This window comes from Daphnia pulicaria, chromosome 6, assembly GCF_021234035.1.
Source record: "Daphnia pulicaria isolate SC F1-1A chromosome 6, SC_F0-13Bv2, whole genome shotgun sequence".
Taxonomy (NCBI): Eukaryota; Metazoa; Arthropoda; class Branchiopoda; order Diplostraca; family Daphniidae; genus Daphnia; species Daphnia pulicaria.
Window position 1 is genome coordinate 18,332,651 of NC_060918.1, and position 17,491 is coordinate 18,350,141.

The 17,491-nt window shown below is 37.6% G+C and overlaps 2 long non-coding RNA genes across 2 annotated transcripts; one reads left to right on the plus strand and one right to left on the minus strand.

Annotated features, from left to right (window-relative positions):
- The first annotated feature begins 5,107 nt into the window (after window positions 1-5,107).
- Window positions 5,108-6,190, plus strand: LOC124341987. Its single transcript, XR_006918700.1, has 5 exons — window positions 5,108-5,191; window positions 5,360-5,458; window positions 5,521-5,640; window positions 5,701-5,786; window positions 5,858-6,190. It is a non-coding gene; the product is annotated as an uncharacterized LOC124341987 (long non-coding RNA).
- Window positions 6,191-9,120: 2,930 nt separating this feature from the next.
- On the minus strand, window positions 9,121-10,194 carry LOC124342000. The gene is made up of 5 exons (XR_006918703.1): window positions 10,057-10,194; window positions 9,857-9,956; window positions 9,660-9,787; window positions 9,440-9,587; window positions 9,121-9,380 (listed from the first exon to the last, which is right to left on the minus strand). It is a non-coding gene; the product is annotated as an uncharacterized LOC124342000 (long non-coding RNA).
- Between the last annotated feature and the right edge of the window lie 7,297 nt (window positions 10,195-17,491).

Below are 17,491 nucleotides of genomic sequence, written 5' to 3' on the forward strand. Positions count from 1 at the left end.
GAATAGGATCCCCTGAAGTATAATAAAGACATAACCTAAAGGGGAAAGTTCCAGCGAATAAATTTCAGCAGTTTTAATACTTCTGGTTTTGGTGGAAACGAAATTTGCTCAAACTTTGAGCGAAAATATTAATTTTTTGAATCCGTTGTCTTTGGGCCGATGGCAAGATGCAAATCCAGATGCAAGTTTTTTGCAGTAAACAAATTTGAATTCTGTTTAAAAAATATGGAGAACAAGTTTTGCAATAGTCAGTATATGGGACTTATGAAAAAGAGATTTGCCGTTTTCAATGAGATTTGAGACATTTTTTGTGAAGTATGAACTTACTATTGTGGTAATTATGGTAAGAATAACATGAACAATAATGCTTGATTTTTTAGTTTTTCAATTTTTACTGTATTGCATGATAAATTTTTCATGACATTTCAGCTTGTTCTTTAACTATATTCATTTTTCAAATCTTATGTAATTGGTATAAAAAAATTTTGAGTAAAGAAGTTTTGTAAAAACCAGATAATATCTTATAAACCTTCGAGTGTTTTTTCACAAAATCTGCTCATGTTAAAAAACATGTAACATCTCACTTCAAATAAAACTACGACACAGGACACACAGTTAAATTATTATGTCAATTATATAAAATTTGTCTAATAAAATTGGTAATACATTATCTGTTCGGTTTCTATACACAAACTTGATATTTAAAAAAAAATCATGAAGAAGATTCGGAAAACATTCATACAATTACAAGCTCTGAATTCAGAAACAATTTCTTTCAAAGAAGCTGTCAACCTGTATCAATCAATAATAATCATGAGTTCAGCTAAAATTAAGCGTTGAAGAACTTTAAAAGTCGTTAAAGTTCAATGCTTTTCAGGTCTAATTTTTAACTGCGGTTGTTTCAATGGCCCCGCGTCTTTTTGGGATCCACCCCTTCGGGGTGGAATGAAGATGGGAGGGAACTAAATACTATTTGTATATATATGTATATCATCTTGTAAGTGAAATTTGCAATATTCTCTTTGCATCTGTTAGACCAACTGGAAGTATATAACTTTATTTTGTGAAAATTTATTTGCGTAAATGCAGAAGAATGGGAAACTTCGGATAACGTTACTACATTTACGTTATTACATTTCAAAAGTTCAACAATTTACCATCAAAGTTTTTAACCCACGGAATAACAGACGGCTTTTAACTAATTTGCATAATATTTTGATTCAATATTAAATATTATTAAAAATCAGTTTTATTTGTACTGATTTGAATGAATGATGATTTACTTGTATCGTGTTGAACGTTGTACAGTGTGGAATAAAAAAAGTTATTTATTTTAAAATTGATTTATTTGAAATGCAAAGACATGTTATATTGATCAATTAAGGTATTGCACTGTAATATTACAGTAATGCACATAAAATCACGGGTAAATCAATCAATTTGCTATTCTCTAGGCAGACAATAGTTTTCTTCTCATCAGAGATATCGCCCATTGTGACTGATTACATCAGCAGACATGCCCAAGCCTGGTCACGGATTCCAGATTGCTGTAAAACACGATTCTGTCAAAACATACACCGTGAAATTGCAGTATGACAAATCAACAGATTCTTATTAATGGGAGTGGGAGACAGATTTGCATAATGCAGTGTGAATTCTGAAACCAAGAAAAAAATGTGCAGCACTGGGATTGGAAAGATTACTTTTACAAAAAAGATAAAGAACTACTAGTTGACATCCTTGTCCAGAATTAGGTGTTTCGTCGTCCTGATGAGGTAGAACGCTAGGCGATTCATGGTAATTTTCCACCTCTAAGGATTCTTAAAATCCATGACCAATGGCTAAAAATGAAAGGAAACATAAGAAAATTAGAAAGAAGATAAAAAAAGGCTTAAATTCACATAATTTAAACTTCTTTTCTATTTCTGGTTTAAATTACCTTATTGAAAGACACCTTGTCACCGCACACTGATTGTCAATAGTTTGAAGGTAGAATGAGATCGTAAACTGCAAGTTCCAGGCAGCAATTCAATTCATCTGCACCCAACAATTGGGTTATTGTGTGTCTACAAAATAGACAAAGAATTGGATCTGAGGAGTTGATCACGTCCATGGAATATCAACAAGTGTTTATTCTAAATGGAGATTGAATAATTATTTATACTGCAATAATTTCAAACATAATTGTAAGGAAAGCACATAATTCGTCCAATCGATAAATCTTAGTTATTTAGATCAGAGCTCAAGTCAAGATCACCAAAATCTGTTTAATGCTGGCAGCTCGTTATCTAAACATAACAAAGAATGGCCTTTTTACATCACATGAAAAGTTTCAAATCATACAACCATATCATGAAATTGTAGCACTACATGATGGCGAATGGCTAAATCTAAAAAGAAATAAAATAAAATAAAATAATAAGGCTTAACAAGACGACACGAGGTGAGACGAGATGAGAAGGAACTCATCATTAAAAATCTTCATAAAAATCATCGATGCGACATTCCCCAACTAAACTGCGCACAAAAATTATCAACACAAAATACATGGCATCACAAAAAACATTTGTTTGCAGCATTGCATTTTCCAGCAAGCTTCCACAGCGCCACTCTGTTTGTATGCATTTATTCAAAAAAAGAGACGAATTCCAAAAAGTGTCCTTCTGTTGATAATGGTCGATTCCAATTTGCAGAATTATCGGCTAAGATGTCGACCCACACGATTGACAGCTTTGAATCAAATTTACTTTTTATAAAATGTCTTAGTTATATTGTTTAGCTGTTGTCAGTTTATTCTTTTGGTGCTGTATATACGTAAAATCTGAAAAATTTACTAAACTGGAGAAGTATACCTGGGATTCATTGAAGGACTTACCACACTATTGCTGTATTGATCGGTAATTGAATCCGTGCCACCCACGTGGAAAGCGAGCATTCTACCACTGATCCATTGAAACAACATTCATCTCATAAACTGTGCAAAATGGTAATCCACAAAAAATACATGGCATTACAAAAAAACAATTGCCTAGCAGAGTGTAGTTTCGATCTACGGACTCTAGGTTATGAGCCCAGCACGCTTCCACTGAACCTCTGTTATTGAGTATACCAAAGCGTGCCCTTCTGTTTTTTATGGTCGATTCCAATTAGCATAATTATTGGCTAAGATGTTAACCCACACGATTGACATGGATTTATTATTTTTTTCATTTGATTTATTTTGCTGGTCGAATTTTTGATCGGGTGCTATTAATACCAGATCATTTTTTTCGCTGTTTGTCTATCTACGACCCACTGGAAAAAGCAATATTGACTCCATGTCCGTCAACTGATACTCGACAAGTTCATCGACCACTACCAACTAAAAAACATTTAGACCAATAATAAGAGGCTTCCACTCTAGAAATAGCACCCAACTTCAGAAAAGAACAGCGATTTCAACAACAAGTAAATTTACTGCCAATGCACTTCATGTAACTTCATCCCTAAATCCTATGTAGAATCAGTTATTTCAACAAATGGTTATGAGCCATTTCTCAAATATGGCCGAAAATGATGCTGTCATAGTGGCAACTGTTAATGCTATCCATGATCATTTTGATCTACGCCTGCAACATAAACTTTCCCATCAGTATCCATTCATATGCCACCATTCCCTATTACAACAATGAATGACCTGTACCTATTTGAGGCACATCTCATAACTCAGATGATCAGTTATTAACTGATGATCACTAATATGAATTGGTAACGACCGATTTAAATTCATTTCTAGTAATATCATCATTATAGTAATATCAGTTTTTAAATGGTTAAATCATCGTGTTAATAGGTAAGAAAAATCAATACAATTGGTGGCAAGTCACTATGCAATGCTATCAAGAGGGCTTGGAAAAAGTTACTTTTGCTATCGAGGTCAGGGCAGAATGAAACAGTGTGGAATACTAAGAAAAGGTGTCTGAAAATTTAAACTTGGAAATACGAAAATGCTTAAGAACGTATGATACGTTACATTGCTGTTAAAATGTTCTTTTTTAGTAGAAATCCGGTCTTCCTCAGAATTTAATTGCTTAAAACACTGATACTGATGAGCTTGAGGTGGAAACCAGAAAATTCTTTAAACAGGTAGCAGAACGTTCTTGTGAACTTAAAAATGCTGGAAAGAACCGACGCGCAATTAATGATGAAGATGAAGCTGAGAGACGCGAAGATGTAGTTCTCTAAGCAGTAGTTCCTGAAAGAAGTTGTCGTGGAGGAGCCTTATACCACGTAGAAACAATTCCGAGTTGAACGAGTAACCGTTATGGACAACACTCATCAGAAAAACAAATGTATACCTCCGTGAAGGAGAAACTGCATTCATTAATTAAAATGTTATTTATTTAAACAAACTGTAAAAAAATTTAGCTAGGCAGACAGCAGTCATGACTTTTTTTACTGCTATATTTCTTCTACGCCTTCGTTTGATACTGGAATATACGATAAGATTGGATTCAAAAATATAAGAAAGACTTACTGAGTTAAATATTTGATTTATTTTATCTTGTTTGTAAAAATAAAGAGACAGACAAATCAATCCCAGTTTCATCCAATTTTCCACCTATGTGCGTCTGCTTTACAGCCAAGGCTCGTGTATTTGATGTTATCTGTTTTGTGCATGGACATAAAGTGGAGGAATAAGGATTAAAATGGAATTCTAAAATACGTATACGTCCTAGGTGGCCCGCCTAGGAGATAAATAGGATGAGCAATGGACATTAGTTTGAATCTGTATAGTAATAATTTAGATATTACTTGGATGTACCTCTCTCACCTATGTGTGTAACTCTCTTTCTCTGACAAATTTGTATTTTGAAACCGATATTCATATGATGTTGGTTTTTTAATATGCTAGAGATTGCAAAAAGGACATATCTAGTAGTATCTTGCAGGAAAAGCTGAAAAGGGCTATGTCGACTGCAAGATACAAAAGTCGGCCCGTCAAGTCGCAAAAACTGGCCCGAAAAATGCCGCTAGATCGCGTATTGTGGTTTCAAGTTCCACATATCCACGACAGCATTACGCATTTTTCTTTAGCAGAAGTTGATTTGTTGTTCACAGAGGTATTGTTAGATGTGAAAAGAGATTCTGCCAGTGAAAATGGATAGTATTACGTAAGCACACATAACCTGTAATTATTTCCTAGACATGGGTAGGTTTATTTTTTTTATTGGACATTTATTTCAGATAAATGGTTAATTTTGATTAATGGTAAATTGGTAAGAACATATTGTGAAAGTTTTCTTAGCTTTTTTAGTCCATTAGATAAGTGCAAAAATGTGCTAAATGTGTAATTGAAGCATTTCTTTTTATCTTTTAGGTTATTTCATGGCTTGGAAACAAGAAATTTTGAATTGTTTCTTTCCATGTGAAACTATCTTACCATGGACTATGGAAGTTGTTTGTCGAAAGCTCATGCGTAAGTGTATAGTATTGATATGTTATGCGTCTAAACTCTCTACTCTTACGTCTATCACACAGGCTTACAAATATAATAAAGTGAAGAAATAGGTATCGAACAGTAATCCTGTATGCATTTATCATCCCATTGAAGCTTGGTCCATGCTGGACTATGGAAAGATTTTTGTCGAAAGCTATTGGGTAAGTGTTGAGTACTTTTTATGTGTCCCAACTCTCTAATCAATATATCTATTCACACAGAATTATCGGTGTACTCTTGTAAGACTAAGCTGAATGTCAATGTAGAGTCAGTGACAGTTTGCAAACACTATTTGATAATTCATAAGGTAATTCAGACAATTTCCTTATCTGTTTTCCACCATGTCTGATATGTGAACCTTTTGTTGGAATTTGAAAGAAGAAGCCAAGATTGGCGTCGTCTCTAGACCATTCAGGCCTAGCCGCCAGCCCCAGAGACGGAGAAGCGAGCCAAAGCACTGAAAAAGAGCGAAAAAGTTGAAATCCAAAGTGATGCAGATTAATGCTTCGGAAACAACCCTGCCGTCGCCGTAAGCTGCCAATCAGCACCGCATTTTGCGCATTCTGCAGGAACTGGAGCGTGATGCGGCCGTTCACGATCGTCACTGGGGAGACGTCTTAACGATCACATCAACTTGGATTTTGAAAAACCGCAACAAAATCTTTTAATTTTTATTTTTTAAATGTTTATTGTGTAACGTCAATGATTGAAATGAAAAAATAAAATTAGTATAACTATTCTTAAACTGTTGTTGGGATTTGTGTTATGGGGCTGCTTGTCCTTTCACTATTTAAGTGATTTTGTCCTTCAGCTTTTCAATATTTCGCTTCCACAAATCTATACATAGAGATTTCGATGACCACACCACCTCTATTGATTCCCACAGTTCGTCAGTATTGCCGCGAATTAAACGTGAGTCTTTATTTATACTCCATTCTATGGAGCACCACAGACTTGAAAAGGGCGATAAATCTTTTGACTTCGGAGGAAATTGGTCGACCCTATAATCCTCGAACCACTCATAAACCGAAGGAAGGATGGCGGATAAAGTGAAATCCTCTAAAAAAGTAACTGAACTTCTTTGAAAACGGGTGGTGGCTGTCGGGAGTAGACTTTCGTCTACGACTTCCAGGAATTCATCTTCGGACATATTAGTTATTTGCCGGATACAATTTTCTAATGGAGTTGCAGCTTTCGCATTAAAGTTGAACCAGGCCCAAACACGGACGGAACATTCCGTGTATCTTGCTGGGGAAATGGATTGGAAAACCATCCCACAATTATCGACACTAAATAGTAACGAGAAATAGTTCAGGTAAGGGAAGAAATGGTGCGATTTAAACTGAATTATATGACATTAAAAAAAATTACTTAAAAATTGTAATATCAGCATGCATGAAACATCTTCCCATGAATTATTCACGTTTTCCTCGGCAAATCTTTGCTTTCTCTCTAGCTCCCAACTTCGATGAGAATTCTCCATACTGAATACCAAATGAAGGAACTGCCTAATGGTGTGATTTGTTTTCCAAAATGACTGTCTGACCACGCGAAAGGGCCTTATACAGTCATGCCTGCAAGTTTCTTTAGCAGGCAAACTGCTCTATATGGTTTTATTTTAAGTTGACGGAAGGTATAGCTTAGGAAGCTTACTGTACCTCTCATTTTCGTCAATCTGGTGGGAAAGTTGAAAGACCGAAAGGAAGAGAAGAAGAGAATGGAAAAGCGCAAAATAAATCCAAAGAGGAGGAAAGGTGTGCTTCTTAGTATACCTTCCGTCAACTTAAAATAAAACCATATAGAGCAGTTTGCCTGCTAAAGAAACTTGCAGGCATGACTGTATACGGTATACGAGATCACGGGGGAGGAAAGGGTTAAAAAAAACTGCGTGTCTACATTTGTAACAAAGATAATGGCCTTGACTTGTTATATGCCAGGTCGTATGGCCTGCGGTTAAATATTTCTCATATTTATGAATCAAAAGCTACTTCTAGGCTTTTTCCTTTGCATCAGTATTTTTTCTTTCTCCTTGACCTAGGTCAATTTTTCTTTCCATTCCTGCTTTGACTTGAAAAAATGCAAGGGATGGGTTCGAAAAGGAGACATTAACTAAACCTAACCTTGAAATATGATATTTCTATCCTTTTCGCCAGTGTAGTTAGTGATTCGAAATAATCAACATGTTTCAGCCGGTTGCTCTCGGCAGAAAATTAAATATTCAAGAAAAGGCAGCTATAGTAGCGCTTAATGATCGGGAAATTTCTGTTCGTGACATCGCCCAACAAATGAGTTGCTCCCGCAATACTGTTAAAAAATGGATTCGCCGTTGTAAGGAAACGGGAGACGTTCAAAGGAAAGTTGGAAGCGGAATGAAAAAAAAAACTCCCGCACAAAACGCTAGGCTCTTGATGGCCATCGCAGCGAATCACGAGTTTACAGGAACTTAAAGGTAATTACAGCCAGTTCCATTTTTGCTTTTATCCATAAATTAAAATTTTTCGGTGATAGATGTATGTGAATTGCCTGTCCATCCATCGACTATCTCCCGAAGACTAAAAAGCCGCTCTATTCATGCCAGGGTTCCGGCTGTAAAAGAATTTTTGACTGCCGATCAAAAAGCTCAGCGTCTTCACTTTGCCCAGTTGTATGGGGATAAAACTTCCGAATGGTTGAGACAGTAATATTCAGTGACGAGAAAACATTTTGGTAGGTTTCTCGTCATTGTCGTATTTATTTATTTTTTAATAACGTATTTTCATTTATTAAGTTCTCACGAGTGCGGTCGTTCATTCATGTATCGTTTAAACGGCGCTCGGTTTATGCCCGGCAACACCAAGACCATCAAACGGAGCGGGCGGAAATCAATACCGGTTTGGGCGTGGTTCTCAAGCGACTGGGATGGAACCTTACAACACATTAATGGCCGTTTGACTGGAGAAAAATACTTCAGTATTCTCGAAGACGTCCTTCTTCCCTCAGCATGGGAAAAATTCGGGACAGACGCATTAATCCCATTCTTTCAGGACAGGTCCGCAATTCACACGAGCACAATTGTAATGGACTGGTTTGACGAAGAAGAGGTCTCATTTGATGTTCTTCCATGGCCACCAAAGGGAGCGGATATGAAACTTATCAAAAATGTGTGGGCCGAAATGGTTCGGGATATGGATTCACAGCACGCAACTGCTAATGAACTGTTGAATTCCGTTAACAATATCTGGGGTAATCTAAGTCGGCGCCCAAATTATTGGCGCATCTTGAGTAACTCTATGGCTAAACGACTTGCTATGGTCATCGACGTTGACGGAGACTGGACAAAGTATTAATTTCATGTCTTTTCAAAATAATAATACAAGGAGTCTAAATTTTCATTTGGTTAATACTGGTCGTGCTTTGATTATAAATTTTAATGTCACATAAATCATTAACATTCAAATAATTCTTTTAAATATGGTAACTTATCTTTTTTTAGTTATTTTATTTTTATCTCATTGGCCTAAATAATATACGAAAGTATCGACAACTTCTCAGTATGTATGAGGGCTGGCGGAATAAATTCGTCGAAAAGTAGTTGAGATACACTTACAATAAAGTTATTCAACATATGAGAAAATCAGACTGTCTTGTTTTCTGTAAAGATGTTAATTTGATGTCACCAAATTGTTGGTTTCGTTATCGGCGATCCGACAGTAACGAGACGAGCGAAACGTAAAGAGCGAGACGTAATGGAGCTCCATTGATAACTCAGAGGAAAGTAAATGTGGGATCGAAATTGGCGAAGACGTCCAGCAAATTATTGTTTCCGGTAAAATCGTAAAACCGCTGACCAGACACTCGCGCAATATGCATTTCATTTGTTTGGTGCTTGATTTGGCAATTACGTTTGTGACGGCACTCATCACTGCGAAATTCGAATAAAACATTCAGAATCAGACATGGTGCACATTGAATAATTTTTACTTATTCAAATTATCTTCTGTAATTGCCAAGAAATGTCTGGTTACTGTTAGACAAAGAATTAATCTTTCGATGATGGTTACTTCACGAAGGATTATTCTTTGATACACTATTTTCAGCAGTTTCCTAGATATTTAACCATCAAATAATCCTGCATATGAATAAATATGTTGATTAGAAGATTCGGACACATAAAACATACTAAATACTATGCATCAATTACCAAATAGCTTTCGACAAAAAATCTTTCCCTAGTCCATGGTGCTCAATGGAAGCTTCAGTGGGACGAACACTTCACAGCAGAGGATTACTATTCGATACAAATTGCTTCACTTTATAATATTTGTAAGCCTGTGTGTGATAGATATATAGAGTAAAAAGTTTAGACGCATAAAATGTCCTCAATACTTATACACTTACCCATGAGCTCTCGATAAAAAACTTTTCTTAGTCCATGGAAAGATAGTTTCACATGAAAAGAAACAATTCAAAGTTTCTTGTTTCCAAGCCATGAAATAACCTAAAGAAAAAAAGAAATGCTTCAATTACACATTTAGCACATTTGTGCACTTATCTAATGGACTAAAAACCCTAGGAAAACTTTCACGATATGTTCTTACCATTAATCAAAATTAACAATTTATCTGAAATAAATGTCCAATAACAAGACTAAACCCTCCCATGTCTAGGAAATAAACACAAGTTATGTGTGCCTATGTAATATTATCCATTTTCACTGGCAGAATTCCTTTTCACATCTGACAATACCTTTGTGAAAAACAAACCAATTTCTGCTAAAAACAAAATGCTTCATACTGTCGTGGAAATGTGGAACTTGAAACCACAATACGCCATCTAGCGGCATTTTTCGGGCCAGTTTTTGCGACTCGACGGGCTGACTTTCGTATCTTGCAGTCGACATAGCCCCTGTCAGCTTTTCCTGCAAGATACTGTACGTCCGATTGATGTTGCCGGCGGATGCCCACTTGGCACTGACGGGTCGCTCGCTTTCTTCTAGGGTTGCAACTTCCTGCAGCTTCAGGAAACTAATTTTTTAAATTAAGTTTTTTCTGAATTACATCCATTAGATGAAATCCGTAGCATGATTCTTATCTAGCTACAGACTTCATAGCTGCATTTTTGCACCATTTTTAGGCGATTTCAACATGGCCTTGTTGCATGGTTAGCATTCTGGCTTACAAACTGTTAGGAATGCAATTCCAGTCCCTACCAAAGCAGTGTTAAGTTGAGCATTGATAAAAAATATTTCAGCATTGTAACCATTTTTTATAATTTTAGTGACTGTCCATTGTGTAGCGAACAGTTTATCACCGTAGGGAACTTACCTGCGATGCATTTTTGTTTGTTATTTGTGAACCTTTACCGGGCTATACCACTGATATAATGCGCCGGTTGCTGTTCGACGGCTTATGTTTGCTATTTTAAATTCGTTAAGCTATTTTAAAGTGTATTAAAGCACTCCAAAGCCCTCAAAAAGTCAACCCCAAAAGCCCCTCACGGTTACAAGCGAATTTGTAAATTTAAAATATTTTCCGCTTTTTTAAATAAGGGGTTATTTTTTTATCAGCAAATGCCACCCCGTTGTGAAATAACTCAAGAGAAAAAATATGGGAAGAATAGGACGGCTGGGGAAAAAAAGAAGTAACGAAGGCAAGGAGGCACGGGAAGATTGGCGCCTCAATAGGAAAAGGCTAAGATTGCTCGTGAAGCGAAGCGTCTTCGGCACAATGCTAGAAAAGATCAGGGGGCAAGGAATTGTAATGCACAAAAGGCTAGTGAAAACCGTCAGGCCAGAATCTGACCGTCCAAGAGTTGATTTTGCTTTTGATGCTGTGGCAGAGCGTGCAGAAAGGAAACAACATCAGGCAGGACATAAACCTGTTAGCAACAGAGAAATTTTTAAAGAGCAGTGAGCTCGGTTGCAAGCGCAGGCATTGCAGAAGAAATCTCCACAGAAAGATTAATTGGAAGTAGAGAAGTCGGCTAGACTTCGAGATAAGGGGCAAAAATCTCTGCGGGACGAGAAATCTGAAGCAGAGAAATCGGCTAGACTTCGTGAACAGACCTGACTGCAAAATTCAATGTTGAATGAGCAAATTGAAGCAGAAAAATTTGATAGAAAACTAAAACAGACATTGTTGCAAAATGATTTGCGGAACCATGAAACTGAAAGAGAGGCATCAAACAAGCAGATAAAAAACTGTGATCGTCATGAAGTTGTCCGTTCCCAAGAAACACCTAAAAAAACTGGAGCGCGCTATCGATGTCTTCGTCAGATTCATCTCCTTGAAGAAACGTGGCAGGAAGCTTTATTATGCCGAGTCGTCCCTATTGAAGTGGAAGAAAAAGTGTTTTTCTTAAGCAGACACTACTCGAGCGCAACCAGGAAATCAAAGAACGCATCAAATAGCTTGCAAACAAATTGTTGTATAGGACCAATTCACCTGTATGACTTTGAAAATTTGCCTGGAATTTGACGCCCCTTAAAAAAAGAAATATCCAATGACAAAAAATTCCAGCATTATGCCAAAAGAGAAACCTGATTTTTTCACCTCGAAAGCATTTTCCGAAACAATTAATGGAGCATATCGGAAACTTTGACGATACATAAAGAAATTTCAACATCATTCTCTTAGAGCCAGAATTTCTCCACCACCCGGAAATCACCCCGCTTGGTCCAACAGAATATCCCATATATGCTGATATGTATTTCTTTTACTCTGCACATACCACTGATTATAGGGCGAATATCCAAGCAATGTCAGGTTTTTGTCAAGTTTTAATTGAAGAATTTGACACTATGCATCGAGAGAAGAATCCGTACGTCTTGATTTACAGGGATTAGTTTTCTATGATAAGGAATGATGTACTTCTTGAGCAGGACTGTCTTGTATTTTGATTTGCTTGAGACTCTGAGTCTGACTGACATGATGTTAGAACTGTCACTCATTACTCTAGTTATGACATGGCAAAACAAAATAGAAGATCCTTCTCGCTATAAATTTGCATATTCCAACATACCCACTTTAAATTTATCAGTTAACGATTAAAAATCAGTTACAGCCATTATCAAAATCATAGATCCCAGCTTAGGACCACAGGCGAAAGAACAGAGAACCATCCAGCGGTTCTGGTGAAAAAATCAGCCAGCTGTTGCGTTGTGTTGATGTATTCTGTCTTGATGAGTCTATTTTCTTGAAGCTTACGAATAAGTTTATAGCGTTCAATGATGTGTTTCGTTCTGCTATGCTGTTCAGGGTTGTGAATTAGTCAAATTGCCCCTTGGTTATCGCATTATAACGGATTTGGGTTATTCAGATCTGCACATCCTATTTCACGAAGCAGTTCTCGAAGCCAGGTTGCGTTAGCAGCGACGCTTGCAGCTACATATTCAACCTCTGTACTTGATTGTGACACCTTTGTTTTGTTTTTTTTTCTTGTTCATGATACACGCTTTCCATTTAGGAAACAAATGGCGCCAGTTGTTGAAGATCTGTCGTTCATACTCCCGCATAATCAGATTCAGAATAGACGACGAGTTGTTGATGCGTGGATCCAAAACCAATTCCCAAATTTTCGATCCTCGTAAATAACTTAAAATTCTTGTCACTGCCTCCCAGTGGCTTCGAGATGGATTTTTGCAGTGTTGAGATGCCTGGTTTACAGGGTATGCTATGTCAGGTCTGGTGGAACTTGCGACGAAAATCATTGATCCAATGGCTTCGCGATACGAGAATTCCTGTTCTGGCGAGTCTAATGCTTTTGATAACCGAGAATGAGGATGAGATGGTACAACACGGGTATGGTACGTTGACATGTTGAATTTATTCAGCAATTGCTCGATATTAGTTCCTTAAGAGAGATGAATGATCTTGTTTTTTCTATCACGCTGAATCTGGATACCGACGAAACACTGCACTGGTGCTGATGTAAATTCGCATTGCTTATTGTTTATGTAGTTTATGATGCTCTGAAATTTATCTTTGATAAAACTACAGATAATGCCATCATCTACCCAAATAGCCATAATCGTGCAGTCTTCCTCCTCATTAAGAAAAAATACACATGGATCCGCGATCCACTGAGTAAAACCATATTTGCTGGTCAAAAAAATCACGGAGTAAAACCATATTAGCTCAAAAAATCACTTTCCGATTCCATACTCTTGATGATTGTATTAGACCATATAAACTTTTTTTCAGACGGCATACTTAACTTTCTTTTGCCACTGTTCCCGCTCACTAGTCTTGACACGATAACAAAATTGTTGAGTCTTCAACCCCTTCCTAGATGTCGCATTAACGATGCAATTTTCCCTTACCCACCCTCCCCTTCGCTGCGACATGTAGCTCTAGGCAAGATGATGTCAGCTAGGGAGTGTGTGTATGCAATCAAGCCAGACAGCTAAGTACTGCCATCAGTGGACGATCATTTGAGTTATTCTCCTTTCATTTTCACCTGTTAAAATGTCTGTCGTGTAAAATTGTGTGTGTGTCAGTGACTTATTCTTAAAAATAAAACCTGTTGAAATTCGAAATGGAAAGTGCATATTCATTTATCTCGCGAGAATGAACAGCCACTGTTTCGAAACCAGTCTGCTGCTCCATATACAACTCTTCTTTAAGGTCTCAGTTTAGGAAGGCAGTCGTGACATCTAACTGCAGCATCTCCAGATCCCTTTGAGCAGCAGTTGAAAAAATTACGCGTAGGAAATCATGTCTTACCACTGAGTACATGTTTCTTCGTAGCCAATTCCCGTCTGTTACGTTAAACCTTTAGCGATTAGGCGTGCTTTACACCGAAAGTGGTCTGCATTTTGCTTGAGCTTGAATACTCACTTGCACTTGATGGCTTTTCTTCCGATGGGTAAGCTGCACAACTCCCAAGTGTCGTTTCGCTCGAGAGAACTTAGCTCTTCCACCATTGCCACTTTCCATACAGCTGAATTGATGGCTTCTTCTAGGGTATTTGGTTCGTCAGGAACATTATTGTGGATCCAGCTAGGCAAGCGTATCTTGGTGTGAGTGATTCGTCCGACCAACTGACAACTGGTTTGATCTTCCTCCTTTATTTATTTTTGGAGTCAATCATTCACCGGACAATTTTCGACAGAAAAAAAATAAAACTTTGTTAAATATGAAATTACTAAACGAAATTATGTGAAAGTTACACAACTGAAATTTCACATGACTTTTCCCTTTGTAACTTGCTTGTGACTTGTTGCCTGCTAGGTAACATTGTTACCAGATGGTTTACAACCATTCACTCCATAGAAAAGTAATTACTTTTCGTCCGACAACTGGGTCCCATGCACGGAAACCCTTTTGGGATTTGCAGTACCCTACATGTTGACATTTTATGTCATTCGGATAAAATTTAAATCTTTCGTGTCTTGGAATGTGTAGATACACACCCGAGCTAAAGATCCTGAGGTGTGACAGGTTCGATTTTACACCGTTCCACACTTCATAGGTTTTTTTTTTCGTCAACTCCTTTTACTGCCATAATATTTTGTAAATAAACAGCGAAGCTACATTCTTCTGCCCATAGTTCTGTTGGCAGTCCGAACGAATGGAGCATGTTTTTTCCCGATTCTATGATGGTGCGATTGACGCGTTTGGTGACGCCATTCTGCTCAGAGGGTTTGGTGTGCTAGATTCATGACGAATCCATTTTTTCTTGGGCCAATCTTCAAATTTGTTGCCAAAATACTCGCCACAATTATCGGTCCTTAGAGTGATTAATTGATTTCCAGGCACGACCTCAAAACGCTGAGCATATTGCTTGAAAAGGTCTGCCGTGTCTGACTTCTTCTTGATAAAATGAATTTGTGAGTAGCAGCTTTAGTCGTCCTTAAACACCACGAAATACTTGGATCCTCGAACTGATGGAATCGAAATTGTGCCGACCAAGTCTGAATGGATCAAACCACCGACTGGTGTTGCTCTGGTTCTTCCTCCTGAGGGAAATGGGAGCCGATGATGTTTACCGTAAATACTATCTTAGCAGAACAAATCGTCTTCAGCCTCGATCTTTTTTACGTATAACCCTTGGACCATATCAGACACTTGCATTTTCTTCAAATTTTGAAAGCTGACATGCCCGAGTCAGGAACTTGTGAACTTGCTAACTTGCGAACTTGTTACTAAATAGACATATCTACATAATCCTAACTTGATTTTTCCTTTATTCCTTAAGGATAACACTTGTTTTGTGCTTGATAACAAAGAAATGTCTGGATCGTTGACAATGGTGAGGACTAGCTCACCCGCAGAAGTTAGTCCCTGCTTGAATAACGTAAGGTCTTCGTTGGCATACACGCAAAGTGGTTGCTTTTCAAATAACTCCATCTGACGTTGCTGAAATTGCAGGCTACATGTATTTATACTACAAATTAAAGAGAAAAAACTGGTATGGGGTGATAGCGGATACGAGCACTTTAGAAACTGCCTAGCAAAATCAAGATTTTCTACGTCATTCCTTTGGCGAAAGAGAGTCGGATGCTGCAGGAGTCGCCATTTCACGTTAAACAATGTAAGTAATTTTAGGCCACTTTTCCTTTTGTAATAACGTTATGCAGCCAAAATTGTTTCATTCACTACCATTTACAATTTTTTGCAACTTTAAAATTTGACAGCTTTTCGTGAAAACCGCATTTCTGATTACCTGATTGGAATTCCGACACTATAAATGCCGCAACCTGCATTCAAACTAAGAATTAAACCTGCACAGCCCAAACAAAATGTCTCTGACACCACCCAAAGTAACACCACATCTGCTAACCGGAAATGTCCATCGACCTCTAAAAGTCATGTGTGATGTTTCAATCGAGCTGTTCCGTAAGATGGGAAAACTAGAGTAGCATAATGTTATAGTGTAACATGAAATGTTAAGTAGTACTGCCGTGCTGCAGCAAAAGAGTGTAGACACAAAAAAAAAATTTCTACAGTATTTTCGGCGCCCCTGATTAGCTTGCGCAACAAGGAGAAATACAAACGATTCACTTGTACAAAATAAAAGTAGTTGACGCGATGCAATGAGAGATAATCAGGAAACTTACAAAAATCTGCAGGAGCTACTTTTATCACCGGCCACGAGAAAGAGAATTGCAGACTAAATCCTTAAGGAGGAGGGAAGAGGAATCTGCACACTGTTGCCTAGAAACAATTTCGAGTGAAATGTTTAATTTGAGCAAACGCAATCAACAAATAAATCAATATTTGCGTTTGAAAATTATTTAGAATTGAAAAATGTATCAATTGCATTGTGACTCGTTATTTTACATTTACGATGACGATGTAGGAAAAAATGGCAACGCGACTATATATCGATAGTTGTAGTGCGGTTTCGAAAAAAATTTAGACGTCACGTCACCACATCACTGTCTCTGCTTACGGTTTATCGTTAACATGCCTCCTAAACCAGCGAAGAAGACTAAGACTAAGACTAAGGCAGCTTCGCCGGTTAAGACTAAGACTAAGACTAAGGCAGCTTCGCCGATTAAGATTAAGACAAAGACTAAGGCAGCTTCACCGGTTAAGAGGTGGCCCGGTAGGCCACCCAAAAATAACAAGCAGACTGCAGTCGAAGACGAGGATGGTTTTCCCGAGCTGTCGTTATTTGACGGATTTGTATCTGAGGACCTTGATGACGGTGGCAAAAGCAATGGGGCCACAAGCCGGGTAGATGCTAGCTCTATTGTTGTTGAGTCTGCCTCAACAATTCAGCAAGAACAGCAACGCAATTTGGTGGAGCAACTCCGTGTGGAAAAAGCAAAAAATGCAGAACTACAAGTCAAGTGTTCTAGCATTTCGAAAGAGTTTAATGACTTCAAGGAATCCGCTTTGGTACCTCAACATTTGGAAACAGAGATGAGTAAGTTGATACGGCAGAAAACCAACAGGTATATACCTACATTGCATTGTTTGAAATAGACGTGCCTAATTTAATAACATGTCTTTCTCTTTAGACCAGGGAAGAAATAAAGTCACCCACATCTGATGAAGAAAGTGATTCAGACCAGGAAACTGTGCC